This window comes from Halichoerus grypus, chromosome X, assembly GCF_964656455.1.
Source record: "Halichoerus grypus chromosome X, mHalGry1.hap1.1, whole genome shotgun sequence".
Lineage (NCBI taxonomy): Eukaryota > Metazoa > Chordata > Mammalia > Carnivora > Phocidae > Halichoerus > Halichoerus grypus.
In genome coordinates, this window is record NC_135727.1 from 122448665 (window position 1) to 122467888 (window position 19224).

General features: G+C 44.6%; 1 pseudogene; it reads left to right on the top strand.

The window, feature by feature from the left end:
• Positions 1–747: 747 nt before the first annotated feature.
• The window catches only part of LOC118541328 (small ribosomal subunit protein eS6 pseudogene), a 52592-nt pseudogene continuing 34115 nt past the window's right edge, over positions 748–19224 (top strand).

Consider the following 19224-nt stretch of genomic DNA (forward strand, 5'->3'; position numbering starts at 1 on the left):
GTTGAACCTTTCTCCTATACCATATAAAAAAATTAACTAAAAGTAGATTAAAGACCTGAACTTAAGACTCAAAACTGTAAAACTCCCAGAAGAAAATGAAAGGGTACAGGATGAGACACCCCAAAATGTGCCATTTTGACATAAAGATCCTTTTGAGTTAAAAGTAATAAAAAGCCAGCGGATGCAGGATGCAGGAAAGGTGCTCTGCCTACATTTACATTGGAAAGGAGAGCCTGCAACAGGAGGGGAAGTATGAACAGAGGCCCCTTTTATGGAAGGAACTCATCTGCATAATAGAACAATCTTGTTTTTCCAAACATCTCCTTTCACCTTCTTGCTAATGAGCTTTCTCCCCTTTGTATCAGCAGACCCCAACATTTTTCCTTAACTCATATAAGCTTCACATCACCTCATGGTCTTCAGAATCTCATGTTGTGTGGATTCCCTGTATCTATGCTATTAAATTTGATTTTCTCCTGTTAATCTGTCTCATGTCAATTTGATTCTAAGTTCTACTCTTAGCCGAAGGACCTTGAAGGGCAGAGGACACGGTCTTCCTCCCTGACAAAAGCATAAAGCTAAGAGCTTCGTGACTTTGGATTTGACAATGATTTCTTGGAAATGACACCAAAAGTACTGAAAACAGAAGCAAAAATAGACAAACGAGACTCTACCAAACTTAAAAGCGTTTGTGTATCACTCTTTTTTTGTGGTGCCTTGGAGGCAGTAGGCAGCTTTAGGATAAAGATGAACATCTCTTTCCCAGATACTGGCTGCCAGAAACTCAGTAAAGTGAATAATGAATGCAAACTTCGTACCTTTTATGAGAAGCAGATGAGCACTGGGTGTTACGCAACTAATGAATCATTGAACACTACATCAAAAACTAATGATGTACTACTATATGTTGGCTTACTGAACTTAAATTTTAAAGAATTAAAAAAAGAGAAGAAGAAGGATATGGCTACAGAAGTTGCTGCTGATGCTCTGGGTAAAGAATGGAAGGGTTACATGGTCCAAATCAGTGGTGGTAATGAGAAACAAAGCTTCCCCAGGAAGCAGGGTGTCTTGACCCATGGCCATGTCCACCTGTGCCTGAGTAGGGGCATTCCTGCTACAGACCAAGGAGGACTGGAGAAAGAAAGCACAAATCTGCTCAGGGTTGCACTGTGGATATCAATCTCAATGTTCTCAGCTTGGTCGTTGTGAAAAAAGAGGACAAGGATATTCCTGGACTCACTGATTATACTGTGCCCCATCACCCGGGGCCCAAAAGAGCCAGCAGAATCCATAAACTTTTCAATCTCTCTAGAGGTGATGTCCACCAGTATGTTGTGAGAAAGGCCCTAAACAAAGACAGTAAGAAACCTAGAACCAAAGCGACCAAGATTCAGCGTCTTGTTATTCCACGTGTCTGCCAACGCAAATGACGGTGTATCTCTCTGAAGAAACAGCATACTAAGGAAAATAAGGACGAGCCTGCAGAATATGCTAAACTTTTGGCCAAGAGGATGAAGGAGGACAAAGGAAAACGCCAGGAACAGATTGCCAAGAGACGGAGGTTGTCCTCTCCGAGAGCTTCTACCTCCAAGTCTGAGTCTAGTCAAAAAGGATTTTCTAAGAGTAACAAATCAATAAGATCAGACATCAACAAACCAACCAACCAACAAAACAAAGCAAAAGAAAACAAAGCTGGTCTATCCAAGGGCATAATCAACAAAGGGAAAAGGCAACCTATGGGAGAAAATCTTTGCAAATCATCTATCTGATAAGGGGTGAATAATTAGAACATAGAACTACAACTCAATAAGAATAACAACAAATACCATGATTTAAAAACGGCCAAAAGATGGGGCGCCTGGGTGGCTCAGTCGTTAAGCGTCTGCCTTCAGCTCGGGTCATGATCCCAGAGTCCTGGGATCGAGCCCCACATCGGGCTCCCTGCTCAGCGGGAAGCCTGCTTCTCCCTCTCCCACTCCCCCTGCTTGTGTTCCCTCTCTCGCTCTGTCTCTCTCTGTCAAATAAATAAAATCTTTAAAAAATAAAAAAAATTTTAAAAAATGGCCAAAAGGCTTGAACAGACATTTCTCCAAATCGCCAACAAGCACATGACAAGATGCTCAACATCACTCACCCATTAGAGAAATGCACATCAACACCACAATGAGATACCACCTCACACCCATTATGATGGCTTAAAAAAAAAAAAGAAAAGAAAAGAAAAACAAATAGTACTGAGGATGTGGAGTAATTGAAACCCTTGTGCCCTGCTGACAAGATGGTAAAATGGTACAAGCAGTATGAAAGGGTATGACAAGTCCTCCAAAAATTAAATCTAGAACTACTACATGATCCAGTAATTCCACTACTGGGTATATATCCAAAAGAATTGTGAGCAGGGTCTCAAAAATTACGTGTTCTGAGGGAAACACACTGTTCTGTTTTGATCGGGCCTACGGAGGACCTGAAGTTTCTGGCCAACAGCCCCCTGGAACTGAGGCGAGCCGATAATCACATGGGGGAGCCTGCAAACTGATCCTCCAACCCCAGCCCAATGTTCAGGGGACTGCAGCCCTGGTCAACAGCCTGACTGCAACCTCATGAGGGTCCAAGAGCCATCACCCAGCTAAGGTGCTCTTGACTTCCTGATTCACAGACGTGGTGAGATAACAGATGTTTGCTGGTTTAAACTATGATTTGGGGGAGTTTGCTATGTTCGTATACAAAACGAACAGATAACCATAGCACTAACATCATGAAGGGAACGAAGACATTTAAACATTACTGCGGAGACCCATCCCTGTTTTTCAACTTGGGCTGCTATTGTACATTTATGGGGAAAAGAAAGAGTTCATTGTTTAAAGTGCTTTTTAAATGTACATAGCGTGGTTGTTTAATAGTGGTGGGAATGTCATAATCAAATATCAAAACTAGAACACACAGAGGATTACATGGGATCACATCAGAATGTGACCACTGATGTTCGAAGGACCAAAATATTGTCAACGATTTTGACTAACTGAAGAATGCTGGCCTCATATGCCCTAACAATATTTTCATTTTATATTCAAGATATTCAGATTATATGCTGTACTCCTCACTAGGATTGCATGCTCCAGATCACAGAACATTGCCTCCCCTCATCATGATGTAAGAACATTCTATTTCTCTGCAATTACAATTTTCAGGAGTGGCAGCTGCTGAATAATCATAGGAAAATTGCTTTAGTGCTCTTCCATAAAATCTACATGTTCCCAAACCTGGCATTTGTTGAGATTGTAACCCCATGGCTTGAAGATGTGCATGGTCTAAATGTATTTTATAAGATTTCTTTGAATACCTTGGCTGTTTTACAGCATCGGGCAAAGGGAATATTAGTGTTCTGTGAATTATCTTTTCAGCCAATTTTTATTTGCCCAAAACTGTCATTTAAAAAGAAATATAGAATGTATAGGTCCTCCTTAAAATGAAAGGTTGGAATAGATGATAGATAATTTTTAAGGTCCATTTTATAGACTCTAAGTGTATCTAAGAAGGGACTCAAGGACCTAAAATGAGGAGTCTTAGGGCTTGTCTAGAAGCCCTCTGATCACCTAGTGTGTGGCCTTCTGGGGAGGGGCCAACTCTCCCAAATAGTCAGAATGGGAAGCAGGCTGCCCCTGAATAAGATACAGGTCATCCTGCTATGGATGGAATCAATGATAGGAATGTTCTGGAATCCAGGCTATTTGTTGTGGTTCCCTAGCAGGCAGGTTGATTTTTTTCTGAGTAAAGATGAAAGAGAACCCTTGGGCAGAACCATTGGCGTGTGGCCAATCCATGCAGCAGGCATGGGTATGTGGGGTGTGTGGATCTGAGAAGGAGGAGCCCCCTTTGGGGACCACTTTATATAAGCACATAGACCCCAGTGAGGGGACAGTCAACGCTGGATAAGTTGGAAGGGATGTTTCTAGGCTCCCTCCTATTGATACGTGACATGTTTGAGGAATCTGAACCTTAGAAGCCTACAGAGAAGAGTCTCCGTCAAGAAGCAACGAAAAGGGGTGCCAAGATGGCTCAGTCAGAAGAACATGCGACTCGTAATCTCACGGTCATGAGTTCAAGCCCCACATTGGGTGTAGAGATTACTAAAAATAAATAAATAAATAAATAAATAAACTTAAAAAGAGAGAGAGAGAAAGAGAGAAGCAACTAAACAAGGAGGAAACACACCAGTTATTTTAACAGAGAGTTTAGTGAAATAGGTATTAGAGGACTGAGAAGTCATGGAGGGAAGACTGTAGTGACACAGAAGTAGTCACTGCTCCTGGAAGCAGTGGTCACTCCCGGGCCTACAGGAGCAGAGAGAAGTTGGGGCTATCAGAACCCCACATCTATGAGCAGAGGCTTGTACAGCCAGGCTCCAGACTTCTGAGGAGGCAGCTGCTAGTTGGCTGGTGTTGGTACCTTTAAGGGGATGGAGAATAATACTGGAAATCGGAACCAACTATTCCTGGAAGCAACAGCTACAGGGCAAGGAAGCATGGCCAGGGTGACCCTGGCAGGACCAGCAAGCAAATGGGAAGAAGTCACGTCCTCTGTCCCTCGTGCTTCTCTCCCCAGCTAGCACCCTTACTGGGACAGCCAAACAGGGAGACAGATGGCAAAGGGGCCATGAGGTTTGCAGAGTTCCAGCCCCAGCATCAGAGGGCAGAGTCCAGAAGGCAAGGCTTGAGCTGAGAGACTATGGTTTAATAACTAGTCTAAGAAGGAGAAAATACACAAAAGAGGGACTGTGGCCTGGGGAGATCTTGTAGCAAAGGGCAACAGGATTGACCTGAGAGAGTAGCAGGGAGCCAGGGAATGGACTCTCCTGTGAACAATATTGAAGCCAGGGATTGACTCGGGGGTGGGGGGTCAGTGGAAAGCACAGGGGGCCAGGGAGAGTTGGGGCATTTGGCTCAGGCCTCAAAGTTGGGTTTGGATGGGGCTCAATGTCAGCCATCGTTCAGTGGAGGAGTTTGTAAGGGAGCAGGGTTAAGTCCTCATCTATATACGTAGGCCATTGAGAAAAAGCAGTTCCTGTACTTAGGTGTAGCTCAGAAACTAATCTTGAAACACTTAACTTACATTCACCCAGTGGTGTTGGAAGTTAGATACTAAAATGCAATGAAACATGATTAAGAGCTTCCTGCTTTGTCACCAGGTAAAATAGGAAGTGGATATCCACTTGCTTTCCGGAGTTGAGTGAATGGCAGTGGGTGAGTAACAGAACCTATGACACACGTATCACATTTTGTACTGTAATATGCATTTACATGCCTTGGCAGAGAGTTGATGAAGCACTACTTTAAAGATGTATTTATTATTATTTGAGAGAGAGAGAGAGAGCGAACGAGCACGGGGGTGGGGGGTTGGGCAGAGGGAGAGGGAGAGAATCTCAAGCAGACTCCCCACTGAGTGTAGAGCCACATGAGAGGCTCAACAAGGGGCTCAACCCCACGACCCTGAGATCATGACCCGAGCCGAAATCAAGAGTTGGACACTTCACCCACTGAGCCAGCCAGGTGCCCTGGTGAAGTACTACTTTAATATTTCCTTCAAATTCCACCTCTCAGACCCTGCATGGCCATGCTCAGTATGCCCAAGTGGTCCCTGGTCTCTTTGTTTGCTCCCCCATGATACCTTGCTCCACTCCGAACCTCCCTAGTTTGTGGCCCTAACACCCCACCCCTCTCTCCTTACAACGAAGCAAAGTTTCCACTTAGGGAAAGACTCATTGCTGGGTTTCTTGTAGAATCAAGATATCAAGTCACTCCCTAAATGGGTCTCCCCTCTTTCCCCTGGATTTAATACCATGGAAGGGGCAGGAAGATCCATTTAAGAGAAATGTGTGATTATTTTCCAGCATCACTGATTCTGCTAAAGGAGATTCTAAAGAGAACTACCCACAGCCATAGCTTCAAAAGATGCAAGAGGTTTTGATGCCAAGAAAAAAAGAGATGCTTTTATGACCCAAACAGGATGAGTCGTAAAGACACTACCACTGCTCCAAACTAGGATCAGAATGGGAACAAACTGATGACAATGAAAAAAATATTGCAAAAGATTCTAAATTATCTCCTGGATTTTGTTTTACTCAACGACGTCCTCTTTCAAGCTATCAGATCTGCTTTTTAGTATTTATGTCTTAACAAGGGTTCCTGTTTTTATAAAGTACAAATGGAAAGCCATGTGGTCACAACAAAGTTCCCCTAGGGTCAGTGTACCTAATTTCAAGGCAAGTTCCTAAGAGAAAAATGGCCTTTGAGTTTCGAGTTTGCAGTCTTAAAGATTCAAATTAATGATAATAATGCACATAGAAGCATGTTGACAATCCTGTTCTCGCTTTTATTCCTGGCTGTTTCCAAAGCAGTCCCAACTAGTAATTTTTCGTATTCATAGTTAGGCTCACAGCTAGGTCCATGCCACGTGTCTTTCTCAGACTAACCCAGGAAGTAATTATAAACTCTGTCACTTTTGAGTAATAAGGTTGGGCTGTGTTTCATCCTAACATCTAGCATTTATCATCTCCAGGGGATGTATAAACTTGTACTCAAAACCACCTGCCACGCCTGTGAATAAGCCTTTTCCTCATCTGCAGCCTGTTGGGTTGGGACTTGTAACTGGAAGGCAGATTTAGGCTCAATCAAGCTTGATCCAAAAAAGGACTACAAAAATAGTCTCTTGTAATTTTCCCTTTAAAGTCTTCCAGCTGGGGTCTTGGCCTGCTGTTTATGTATCAAAGCTCCTGAAAGCATTTCCATTTCAAACTTTTTACCTTTTAATTTGGTCCCAGATTTCCCATGAAATAAACCTGTCCAAGGGTTTTATGTGGATGGTGACCAACCATGCCGGGTTCCTGGGACTTGGGACTTCAGGGCTAAAACTGGATAAGCTGGTCAGCCAGCAGATGGCTGGTTGGCCCCAGGAGGCATTAGGGATCAACTTCAGCGGGCTTCTTTTTTGTCTAAATTCAGCTTCCATGTAACAACGTGTAACAAGAGCTTCTAGTAGGTTGGTTGTTGTTGTCATAAAGCAAGCAATTTGGGTTTTACGCAAATGTAAATTTTATTGTTTAAAACAAGGGTCAGCAAATCCTGCCCATCACCTGTTTTTCACATGTTTAAATGACTAAAAAGAAAAGATTACACAACAGACATTTCCTGGAGCCTGCTCCTCAAAGCCTAAGATATTGACTATCTGCTCCTTTACAGAAAAATTTGCTGATCACCAGTCTAAGATATAGCAAGCTATAGAAATATCATATAACCAAAACACTAGGCCCATTTTCATGACAGGATGAAATATATTTCTGACAGATTGCCCCAAATTCCTTTATAAATTGTATATTATTTTGTCATATAATGGTTTATAAATTTATAAAAAATATAAAATGTTAAATTCGTTCATTTTTTTCTAAATTCAGTTATTTTTCTTTCTAAATTAAATGAAACAGTAGAAATCACATAACCAAGCCCTCTCATTCTCTAGGTGAGTAAACTGAGGCTAGGCAGCATGAAGGTACTTGACACAGCTCACCCATAGCTTAGTCGGAGAAAGAGCCAGATTTAAGAACACCGCCTGGATTCTAGCAATCCTTGTTTGTTTGTTTATTTTCAAGCAATCTGTACACCCCACGTGGGGCTGGAACCTACAAACCCGAGATCAAGAATCGCACGCTCTACCAACTGAGCCAGCCAGGCACCCCAAGCATTCTTTACTTTATACCAAGGTGCTCTTCTCATTCAAGATGGCAATTTAAAGAATGAATCATCGCGGGTGCTTGGGTGGCTCAGTCGATTCAGCCTCTGCCTTCGGCTCAGGTCATGATCCCAGGGTCCTGGGATTGAGCCCTACGTCGGGCGCCCTGCTCGGTGGGGAGTCTGCTTCTCCCTCTCCCTCTGCTGCTCCCCCTGCTTGTGCTCTCTCTCAAATGAATAAATAAAATCTTAAAAAAAAAAAAAAAAGGAATGAATCATTGCTAAGTTGTTAACATACCAAAAGTATTCTCCTGGACGATTTCCACTCCCTGCCTCCACCAGACTAAGACAGAGAAATGTCGTTACCATCTCTATGGGGCAATATTTGCCCAGTTTACCTGCCAGTTTGGTGGTCTCTGGTAGTCTGTGCTTTAGAACTGGGTTTCCAGCCAGCCTTCCCACTATGGAGGCATGGTGGACTGGCCTGATGTGTGTATACGTGTGTGTGTGTGTGTGTATTATTTTGTTTTAATGTCATCCTCAGTTATTCTAATCTGATCAGTCTGAGTGAAGCCTAAGAATTGAGTATGCTTTTTTTTTTTTTTAAAGATTTTATTTATTTATTTGACAGAGAGAGACACAGCAAGAGAGGGAACACAAGCAGGGGGAGTGGGAGAGGGAGAAGCAGGCTTCCCGCGGAGCAGGGAGCCTGACGCGGGGCTCGATCCCAGGACCCTGGGACGATGACCTGAGCCGAAGGCAGACGCTCACCGACTGAGCCACCCAGGCGCCCCAGAATTGAGTATGCTTTTAAAGCTCAATTGATTCTCATATGAACCACTGTGTTTTACAGAAAGTAAAACTATTTTTTCAAATGGTGAAATATGAAATATCTTCACCAGAGCACATACTCTGATTTGGGCAGTGTCTCAGGCCTGAGTGATTTTTAAACAATAGAATAATTTTAATTAGGAACTTTTAAGGAAAAAAACCATATATTCTACAGACTATAAGATAACTGAAGATGGATTAAGGCAATTCACTTTGGTCTCTATTTTATGTTTCTCTTTATAAAGTTCATTATAATCGTCTATCATTTTTTTTCCCCTGGCATCTAACATCTACTTGACACTACAAAGAAGGTACTTAGCTAACTTATAAAGCAATGTATATAATAACTAGTGATCAATAGTCCTTAGAGTTTTGGATCTGGAGTGGTTTAGCTACTTGGGTAGAACAACTGGTATCTAAGGAAAACAACACAGTTGGCCCTTGACCAACACAGGTTCGAACTTCATGAGTCTACTTATATGCGGATTTTTTTTCTCAGTAAATACAGTACACTACTGTAAGTGTATTTTCTCATCCTTATGAATTTCTTAATCATGCTTTCTTTCCTCTAGCTTACTTTCTTGCAGGAATACAGTATATAATACCTATACAAAAAAAGTGTTAACCAACTGTTTATGGTATCGACAAGGCTTCTGGTCAACAGTAGGCTATTAGTAGTAAAGTTTTGGGAGAGTCAAAAATTATATACAGATTTTTGACTGCACAGGGGGTGAACACCCCTAATAGCCACACTGTTCAAGGGTCAGCTGTATATGATTTTCTATACATCTGTATCTATTTATATATGTGGATGCATATGTGTATATATGAGATTACTGATATTCTGATTTCTAAATATCGAACTGAAAATATTTTGATTTGGGAAAACATGATATGAAATAACATAAACCTACTACAACATGTGATTTTAGATATAGATTTAATTATATATGTGTGTGTGTGTATATATATATATATAAAAATATATATAACGCATGCATATTTGAACAATGTATATTTTACCCCAATGTGTCATATTCTAAGAGGTTATAAATATTTCCAAGTGAGGAGGAAGAATTCTTTAATCACATTTCATGCCATTTGGAGTATATTTAAGACTCAGCTGAGCGTGAAGTAAAGACACGTTGTTGGCTGTAAGCAAGCAGAATTACTGCGCGTAGGAAAATTTTCACCCCTCTGTGCTCAATATACAATTTTCTAAAATTTTACACCCACTGCTTAGATCAAATCTTCCAATGATACAGCCAAAGATGAGAAATTATCCTGTAGGTCCTGTTTCTTTGTCAAAAATGGTTCCATATTCCAAATTAATATAGTGAACATGGGAACTTAAGTCCCTCGAGGTGCCCGTTCATCAGTAGCAATTTGTCTTGATGGGAATTTGTAAATTATATTCACAAAAAAGGCCACAGAGCAGAGCTTCTCAGCCTCGGCACTACTGACATTTTGAACCAAAGAAGTCTTTGTCATACAGGGCCACCCTGTGCATTGTTGGATGCTGAGCAGCATCCCTCGCCTGGACCCACTAGGTGCCTGTAGCACACACAGCCCTTCCTTGTGACAACCAGAAATGTCTCCAGACACTGCCCAGTGTCCACTTGGGGCAGAATCCCCCCCGCTTGAGAACCACTGCTAGAGAGTATAGATCACAGAAGGGAAATCATTTAACAATGAGAATGTGAAATTACTTTGTCACTAAACGCCGTTCCTCCCTTTCAGGATGAAATGATAAGATGGCAGGTTCCTGACAAGAGTTACGGTGACATAAACAGTGATTCAGTCTCTGTGACGGTATTAGCTACTGGCAACCGATTCTCCTATTTATCGTCACATCATGTTTCCGCTAAGGCTCTCAAGTCTGGAAGAAAAGGGCAAGTCCCTTCCAGGCACAATGAAGTTAAAACTGAAACTATGTCTTCATTTTAGCTAGAGGAAGGTTTTGACTGGTACACGGCGCTTTCTCGTGTACTGGTCCAGGAACTGTGCTCTTGGAGGGGGATGGGCAGCCTTGAGTACATATCAAGAGGAGGGCGGGGTGCTGGGCAGACATTGGTCACCCAAGAAAATATGTCAACATCTGTCTATCACTGCAGCCCTGGCCCGAAGATCATTTTTTCTGCTTCTGTAAGCACCAATGACAAAATGCCACTGAGCTGTGTCCTTTGTTGCCTGTGGCATTTCCCACCACTGTGCCACCTCTGATATGCTAATGAAGAAACCCAGGGTTTTGTGTGGCTGAAAAGGCTTTCAGGCACCATCCTTGGGTCGACAATCCTATGACTCGGCAGGGCTGTGTGAGAGGCTCCCCTTCCCAGGGCCCTTCCTCACACCTTTTCTGTGCATGTGCATGTGCTTAAGGAAGGGCAATTAACCACCTGGCTGCTGGAGGAAGGGACAGAACATTAAACAGCAAGAACGTGCACCTTGAAAACTGCCAAGTGGCACGTGATTGTCTAGCCCACTCTGGGGTGAAGCCATAAACCGATGGCCTGAATCTGAAAGTGACCCGTTGGCACCAGTTCGTAGTGCAACTTTGATGAGAGCAAGGTCTGACTCCATCATGCCTGGTTCTTCATGTAAATCTACCCCATGTGACTACCAAGGTTTAAAAATACCTTCTGTAGGCGTTCCGAATCATAAGGTCACAGAATTATGAAATGTTAAGTGGCAGAAGTATTTTCTTTTTTCTCTCTTGGCAGAGTTATTTGCTCATCCTAAGTCTTCAATATTTATTCATTGGATTGAAATCAACAGGTTTAAAAGGAATCTTGCATGGATTCTTTTTCTAGAATTGTCTCTACTTGCTAGAATTATTTAATGATCGTTGTGTCTTTATCCAGACCAAGTAACGCCAAAGATTTGTTTGTTTGTTTGTTTTTTTAACAAATGCATTTATTTTTTTAAGTAGGCTCCATGCCCAGCGTGGAACCCAATGCAGGGCCTGAACTCACAACCCTGAGACCAAGACCCAAGCTGAGATCGAGAGTTGGATGCTTAACCAACTAAGCCACCCAAAGGTTTTTTTAAATCCAAAAAAATTCACAATCATAAAGTTTCCCCCACTCCTCCTTTCAAATTCTAAAAATTCCTACTAATACTGTTAACTATTGCAAAGAAATACTGTCGTTCTCCTTTAAAACCTGGATTGTCCACTACCAAGATTTATTCATTTATCAAAGATCTATTGCAGTGTCAGACACTCTTAATAGCCATGAAAACTCAAAGAAGAGTAAGATATAGTCTCTGACCTGAGGAAAAACACAGTGACATTAAAGAGAGAGTATGTAAGACAAGTTAGTACATGATGAAGCAGTGTACATGGTGTTTCCGGATCATAGAAGAGGGGTTGTCAGGGGAAGTCAAGGAAGGCTTCCTGGAGGAGGTGAAGCTGTGTGCTGGACACCATGTTAGGTGCTGAGGGAAAAAGAAAGGAAGTGTAAGATACAACACTGGGGTCTGTAATAGAGACAAACTACCCTTTAGAGAGAGTTAAGAATGGTCCAGGGAAGAAACACTGTGCAGCTATAATGCTAAGCTGGTCCTCTCTGTTGTTGTTGCCTTTGTTTTGGTTTGGTTTTTTACTATTTAAATATTCTTTCTCTTGAGGTATTTCTGCTCCACTGATAGAAGAGTTGAAATCCTCATAGGAGAGCGCTAAATTTCCCCTTTATTTTCTTTCTTACTCTCCGAGACTATCAACCCATCAGATACAAGCTTTAAGGGCATTTATCTTCTATCCCAGCCAAGAGCCCAGAGTCACCAGATCTGCTCACTCTGCTCGGAAAATAAAAGGCAGATGTTCTTCTCGCAAGGAGGCACCATCAGTTTCATCCAAGTGTGGGTTGTTGGGACTTCTGTGGTGTTAAATGTGTCTATCGTGCCGCCTTCATTCATTAGCTAGTTGATTAATTCTTTTGCTTGAGATGTGGGTGCCCACACAGTGCTAGCCTTCGGCGATGCAAAGAGGACGGGAGCCCCTCCTCGACCTCCAGGAGCTCTGCCTTACGCATAAGAGACATGAACGCAGATGACTTTGAACTGAATCTGAGGCTCAAGAGTGAGTTTTCCTAGTGAAGAAGTTAGAGAAATAGCATTCGCAGCAAAGGAAACAGCACAGGGAGAGCCATGGAGGTGGAAGAGCGTGGTGGTCTCTGCTATCGGGTGGTGAGCTGTACACGGGAGACAGAGGGGCAGAGGGGGCTCTGGGAGGGACAGCTGGGGTTATGTCGTGAACCATCCTAAATGCCAAGCTAATCTGGTCCAAGAAGCAGTGGGGCACTAGCAGGGACACGTAAGCGTGAAAATGTCACCAGAAGCTCTACGGTTAAACAGGGCTATCCGACAGAACTCCCTGCCATGATGAGAATGTTTGCTAGTGGCATTAAAATATCGTAGCCACTAGTCATGCCTGACTACTGAGCAACTGGAATGTGGCTCGTGTGCCTGAGAAACTGAATTTCTACTTTTATCTCCCTTATATTAATTTAAGCTGAAATCTTCCAACCCACATGTGACTGGTGGCTGGTGACAGCGATGTTGGAGTCCCCAAAGCGGGAAAGTTATCCCAGGAGCAGCAGGGAATGGAAGGGAGGTGGCCACGTATGGGAACACATAACTCGATTAGAGAGGGAATGCGTTGTCTTCTTCTCCTCTCAGAGATAGATCTTTAATGTCATACAAACAATTTTGCCTATGGATTTGTATATTCAATATATAGACCATAACTTATTACAGAGCCAATGTAGTCTGTGTATGTCTGTAATTGAGAGGAAAGGTATTTCAGTGTAGAGTTATGGAAGGCACCACTGATCCCACCTTGAGGCTGAGGATGGGACCGTGAACAGTTCTTTCATTCCTTAGATCTTTATTTCGGAGAGCTGAACTTCCACTCCCATTCCCCCAACCACACCATTGGTGTGGTCACCAGTGAACTACGTTCTGCACACGAAGGCCAAGACAGTGATTCTCAATGCAGGGGATTGGGGCGGGGAGGGGGGGGGCAATTTTGTCCCTCAGGGGACATTTGACATTTGGCAATATCTGGAGACATTTTTGGTTGTCACAACAGGAGGAGGGGATGTTACTGGCCTCCCATCGGTAGAGCCCAGAGATGCTCCTAAACACCCTAAGCACACAGGACAGCCTCCCCCACAGCACAGAACGATCTGGCCCAAAATACCACCAGCACTATGGTGGAGAAATCCTGGGCTAGGGCAGTACTTCTCAACCCTCAGTGTCCTCTAGACTCACTTGGGAAACTTTCAAAGTATCCCAATGCCCCGGGCCTTCCCCAGGCCAACTGAATCTGAAACTCTGAGAGTGGGGCCCAGCCCAGGCACTGATACTTTTAAAAAGCTTTCCAGGTGATTCTAACACGCAGCCAGAGTTGAGAACTCCTTCACCATCCGAAACCCCTAAATATCTGATTCCTAAAGGCATCCATTTTGTGTCTCTCATGGAGTCCTCTGCATTCCCACCAACCCCGTGGACCGCCGCCATGTTACTTCATCTATTTGTCACTGTGGGGCTCCTGAGAGCTGTTGGACAAAGATAGGTTTGGGTTTTGCCTATCAAGTGACAGGAGATTAGAGGGGCTTCTCTGGTAAACCACGCCATAGACTGCTTCCTGCCCAGCAGGGGGAACATGGCTAACAGGAAAAAATGGCTAACAGGAAAGCTAGTGGAGGGAGATCATTAGCAACTATTCGTTCTTTGGTGGCTTTATTCATACTCCATGGGATTACTCAGTAGCAGGAAAGGCCGGCCTTATCTCAAGCCTGTTCAGCTTAATGAAGTGGAAAAGAACAACAGTTGTTGTCACATTTTTCTTAAGGTGGAAGAAACACACATTTTGAAGTTGCCCTTGTTAATTTGTTGAAATGTTATTGGAAAGATGTTTCAACGGAAGAAAAAAAATTTCATGGTTTTTGTGAGAAATCAAAACACTTTCCCTACATCATCCTTTAATCGTCAAGAGACACCAAAGGGAACTTTCTTACCCTTGTTTCACTTAAAGCTAACAGCTTGGGGGAAAAAATCAGAGGCCTTTGTTCTCTGCAAATTCTCTGGGCAGCCGGCAGGGCCCGTTGGCTCAAGGCCTTCATCAGCCATCCCCTGGGACCTCTGGAACTACAGCCCTTCAGCGCACGTGGCTCTGGTTTTCAGTTGTTTTACGCTTTACTAGGGGTTTCATTTGTTCAATGTTATATCAACTCTAAGCATCCCACTGAATGCTTGCGTACCTGGTGGGAGCTCACTAGGCTCTCAGCACGGTGTCTTGATGTCTTTTGCTGCATCTGTCCAGCCAGGAGCGGTCCCCCTTGGGGCAGCTGCAGGAAGCTGGAGAATGAAGGTGTTCATTAATGCAGCACTGTGTGTCAGCATGAAACTGTCCTTCACTCTTTCATCTTCAGCACTGGGACCCCACTCACCTCAGGCCACCATTTCTCCACCTCTCCATGACTGACATTTGGGACTGGACATTCTTTGGCATCCGTGCGTGGGCTGTCCCAGCAGCATCCCTGGTCTCCACCCACTAGATGCCAGTAATGCCCCTAGTGATAACAGCCCAAAGTGTCTCCAAACATTGCCCCGGGGTGGGGGGTGCAAAATCACCCCCAGTTCGGAATCTCTGTTGCAGACTTAACCAGCTTCTAGTCAATAATCCCAACAGGGAACTGCTACGGGGTTTTGGGTGTGCCCGCTGGCGAGGGAGGAGGTGAGGGGTCTATCTGATTGCTGCTCTGTGGGGAGTGGGGGGCAAGGGGACAAGAAGAGAGTCTAGACCAGGTAAGTCCATGCACTAGTCCAGGCAAGAGGGCGTGATTGCCTAGACAGGGATTTTAGCAGTGGGAATGAGGGGTGGCCAAAGGGAGCCACAGGCCCAAAATGGAGTCACTTGTGTGAAGCCCACATCACCAAACCGAGACGTATCACTTGGCTTACTTACAGGTTCAGCCTGTCCCGGGAGTGGGATCTTAAGCCAGTCAATCTAGAATAACCTGGTCAGCACCAGTGAAGTAACTGGCCTGATGGACCCCTGCCAGCCACCAAAGGCAGGTGACTGCCTGAAACAATCCATTCCTCCCCAGGAAGTTCCCTGTCCCACCCCCTTCCACCTACAAACGTCTTTCATACTGTACAGCTCTCGGAGCTCCATTCTATTTGCTAGAACGGATGCTGCTTATTCAGTGAGTCATGAATATCAGTGAATAAAGTCAATAAGATCTTTAAAATGTACTCAGCTGAATTTCATTTTTTAACAGAGGGACAGATGGATTGGAGCAATGTTCTGAGAGAGCCACCAGGGCCACGTCGATGGACTGGAAAGGGGTGTGTGTGGAAAAGATCACCCCAAATGGCTCTTAGGTTGCTGGCCCTTGGTGCCACAAACGGGGAAGCAGGCTAGGGGAGGAGAAACTGGTAGAACCCAGGGAGAGCCGGGGAGGGGTTGGGTCAAGAAGTCCTGCTTTGAGCACGTTAGTTTTGAAATCCCACTAGACAGTCTGGCAGAGATGGTGAGGAGGCAACTGGGGGCCAGAGTCTCAGAACTCGGGTGTGAGGAGTTGGGGAAACAGATTTGGTCAGAATAGAGATAGTGTGACACGATGGGGAAGCAAGTGTAAACGGGGGGGAAAAATCGAGGGCTTCTTACACTTGGCAGCCCCCATTTCAAGCTCTGTTTTCGACTCCTGCTGCCCCAACAGATTACAGGCAGCAGATTACAAGTGGGAAGAGGCTAGTGGGGTTTAGTGTAGCCGGATTTAGCCGGAAGCCCCGTTATGTTTGAATTTCAGACAAGCGAGAAGTAAACTTTTACCTAAGTATGTTTGGGACATACATGTTTCATCTGGCCCCCCTAAACGGAGGCCAATACACCAGAGAAAGATGGCAATGGGCAATGTTTGATGGCCATAATGTGTGCCTTGAGGAGCAACTAGAACAATGCTTGGTACCTTCTTTATAAAAGGAGCGTCAGCATCACTGAGATGCTGAAAATACAGAAATGCAGAATCTCAGGCCCCATCCAGGTCACTGAATCAGAATCTACATTTTAAGAGGAGCCCTGGGTGATTGGCATGCACATTGAAGTTTGAGAAATGGTATATTGCGCTATCTGGAAAATGGCCCCAGAAAATCCCAACAAGGAGCAATAATAAGGATGTGTAGGACTATGGTATGCATGAAAACATAGGAGACTTACAATAATTCCATCTTCCCTTGCATAATGTTGTAACTGTTGAAGTGTTCTTGCATATATCAGCTCAGTTACAACCAGGAAGGTTTTTGCTCTGTCATGTTACAGTTCTATAGGAACCTTCATGCATGGAGGGGTCTGGGCTTCCCTAACCCTCTCGCTTAGCCCAGGGTGTGGGTCTCTCTCCCGTGTCTGGCACAGCCATGCTAGAATGCCCCAGGCAATGGGCTTCACGCCCTTGCTACTGTCCCTGGTTCTGCAAGTTTTCGCCACCAAATGCTGCTCCAACAGCACCCCGGCCGGTTCATTAGCTATGTCCCTGCAGGACTGCGACAAAAATAGCCGCTACCAATCCCTGACTATTCTTCTCACTTTGAGGGTGATAAAACAGAAGCACAAAGAAGAAGTTCAAGCGTTAATTCTCCCTTCAAGTGCAAACAGGGGAAACAAAACAGAGAGGCAAGTCACGAAGACCAGACCACAGTTCCCTCCATGCACCAGAGGGGAAAAGCTGGGCCAACACCTGGGTGGCTTATTGGGAAAACGAACCGGGCTAATCTGGTCATTTACTCGATCCAACTTGTAAGTGGCAAAACCCCATCCAAGCTGTGGTGCCTACAAACGTCCTGCCATCCCTCTAGATCAGTGATCCCCACCCTGGGCTTCACATGGCAATCATCGGGGGAGATTTTAATCTTGTTGCCAGGCCACACCGCGGACAGATTACCAAAATCCTTGGAGGGTGACTCTAGGGTGGAGAAGCACTTCTTTATATTCCACGGTCAGTGGCATCCCCCAGCCTAAGGCCAAATATACGGCTTTCTTCCTCAAATCTGCACTCAGCGTAAATGAACCAGCCAGGCTGGAGGAGGGCGACTCTATGACTACTTTAAATTTACACCATGGTCTTGTGATTTTACATGAGATGAAGAGACCAGCTTTTCCCTAAACAGCCAAATCCCACCCCCCACCCCTTTTCACGAGACAAGACGGTCGCTCGAGTTTTCTCTTTCTAGAGGGATCTCCGACCAGAACTCACCGTGCCAGCGCAGCTTTCAGAATCCCATGTGGGTGCTTCTATTTAAAAGTTGTCTGTCTACAAATGCTCGAGAGAACAGACAGTCTGGTTTCTCCTTCACTTTTAGTCAGTTTGTGCTGGAAATAAACGTCCAGGTTTTGTGTGACAAGTGGAGACAGGACCCTGCAGAAAGGAGGCCCGGGACCAGACTGGCTGGGAACAGAGTTGCTCTCTGCCCACCCGCACCGGTACATCTGATGGGATGCTTAAGTACCAAAGGACAGGACTGCAGGACCTGTTAGTATATAAACATATACTCAGTCAACAGTGACCTGAGCAAGTGTGGGGTCCCCTCCTTCCCTGGTCACCGCGCTCGCCTCCCGCGATCCGGCCAGCATGGCCCAGCAAGGGTCCCCAGGATGGCTCAGCTCAAGGGCCATCCTGTTCGGATTGCTCGTACCTTGGGCTGCACGGTTGTTACAGCTGCCAACAGCACCCGTGGGTAAAGGTCGCGCTTCGGAATCAAGTGACCTGGGTTTCCGCTGGCTCCACCAGTCACACGCCTTGGTTGTGAGGGCTTAGCTTCCTCAGCTGCAAAACATGAAGTTTCAAGAAACGGTAAACTGCTTCGTGCCGTGATCAATAAATAGTACTTATTGTCTTTAAGTGTTTTTGTCCAGTTACAAAGAATGGACTCTCACATCCCTGACTCTCTCGCTCTTTCCTGTCTGTTGGGCCTATGGAATTGTCCAGAAAATCCAGTATAGTTTAGTCACCTAGAGGCCTGGGAGGCTGAGGCTTCTTCTTTTGTGAGGGTTGTGGTTGTGGTTGTTAGAGATGTTTTACTTCTTATCACGCATCACATTTTAGAAATCTATTTTTAAGCATGTTTCACATTTCCCCTGAAACCACCATCGTCACTTTCTTCCAGGACTCCTTGGTGCTCCTCAAAGCCTGGATGTGCCCCTTCCCCCCTGTGCAATGCAGACTGCGCCTGGTATTCATGGTGCTACTCCTTGCTTTTCTCTTTCCTCCCGCTTCCCCCTGTTGGGCAGATTAGATACACTCGGGTCTTTTTGTCTTATGGCTACAAATGGTGGACTTCCTGTTTCCACGTCGCAGGTAATTCTCTTTCATTTCTCAGCAGCCTTAAAATCTGTGTGTCACGGTCAGTTGCCATCCTCCTACCTCAGGGCCCCCTCTCTACCCATCAGGAGCTGGAGTTCAAGTTTCATTGTTTTGTCTTCATAGTTGTGTGTTGCCTCATTGGACGATACAAGAATAGGCCACAGATCTAAGTGCAGAATGACCTTAGTGTATGGGTTAGTCATCTATTGCTGCCTAACAAATCACCCTAAAATGTAACAAGTTAAAATAACAATAGTTATGATTTTATACTTTCTGCAGGTCAAGAATCTGGGAGTGGCTCAGCTGGC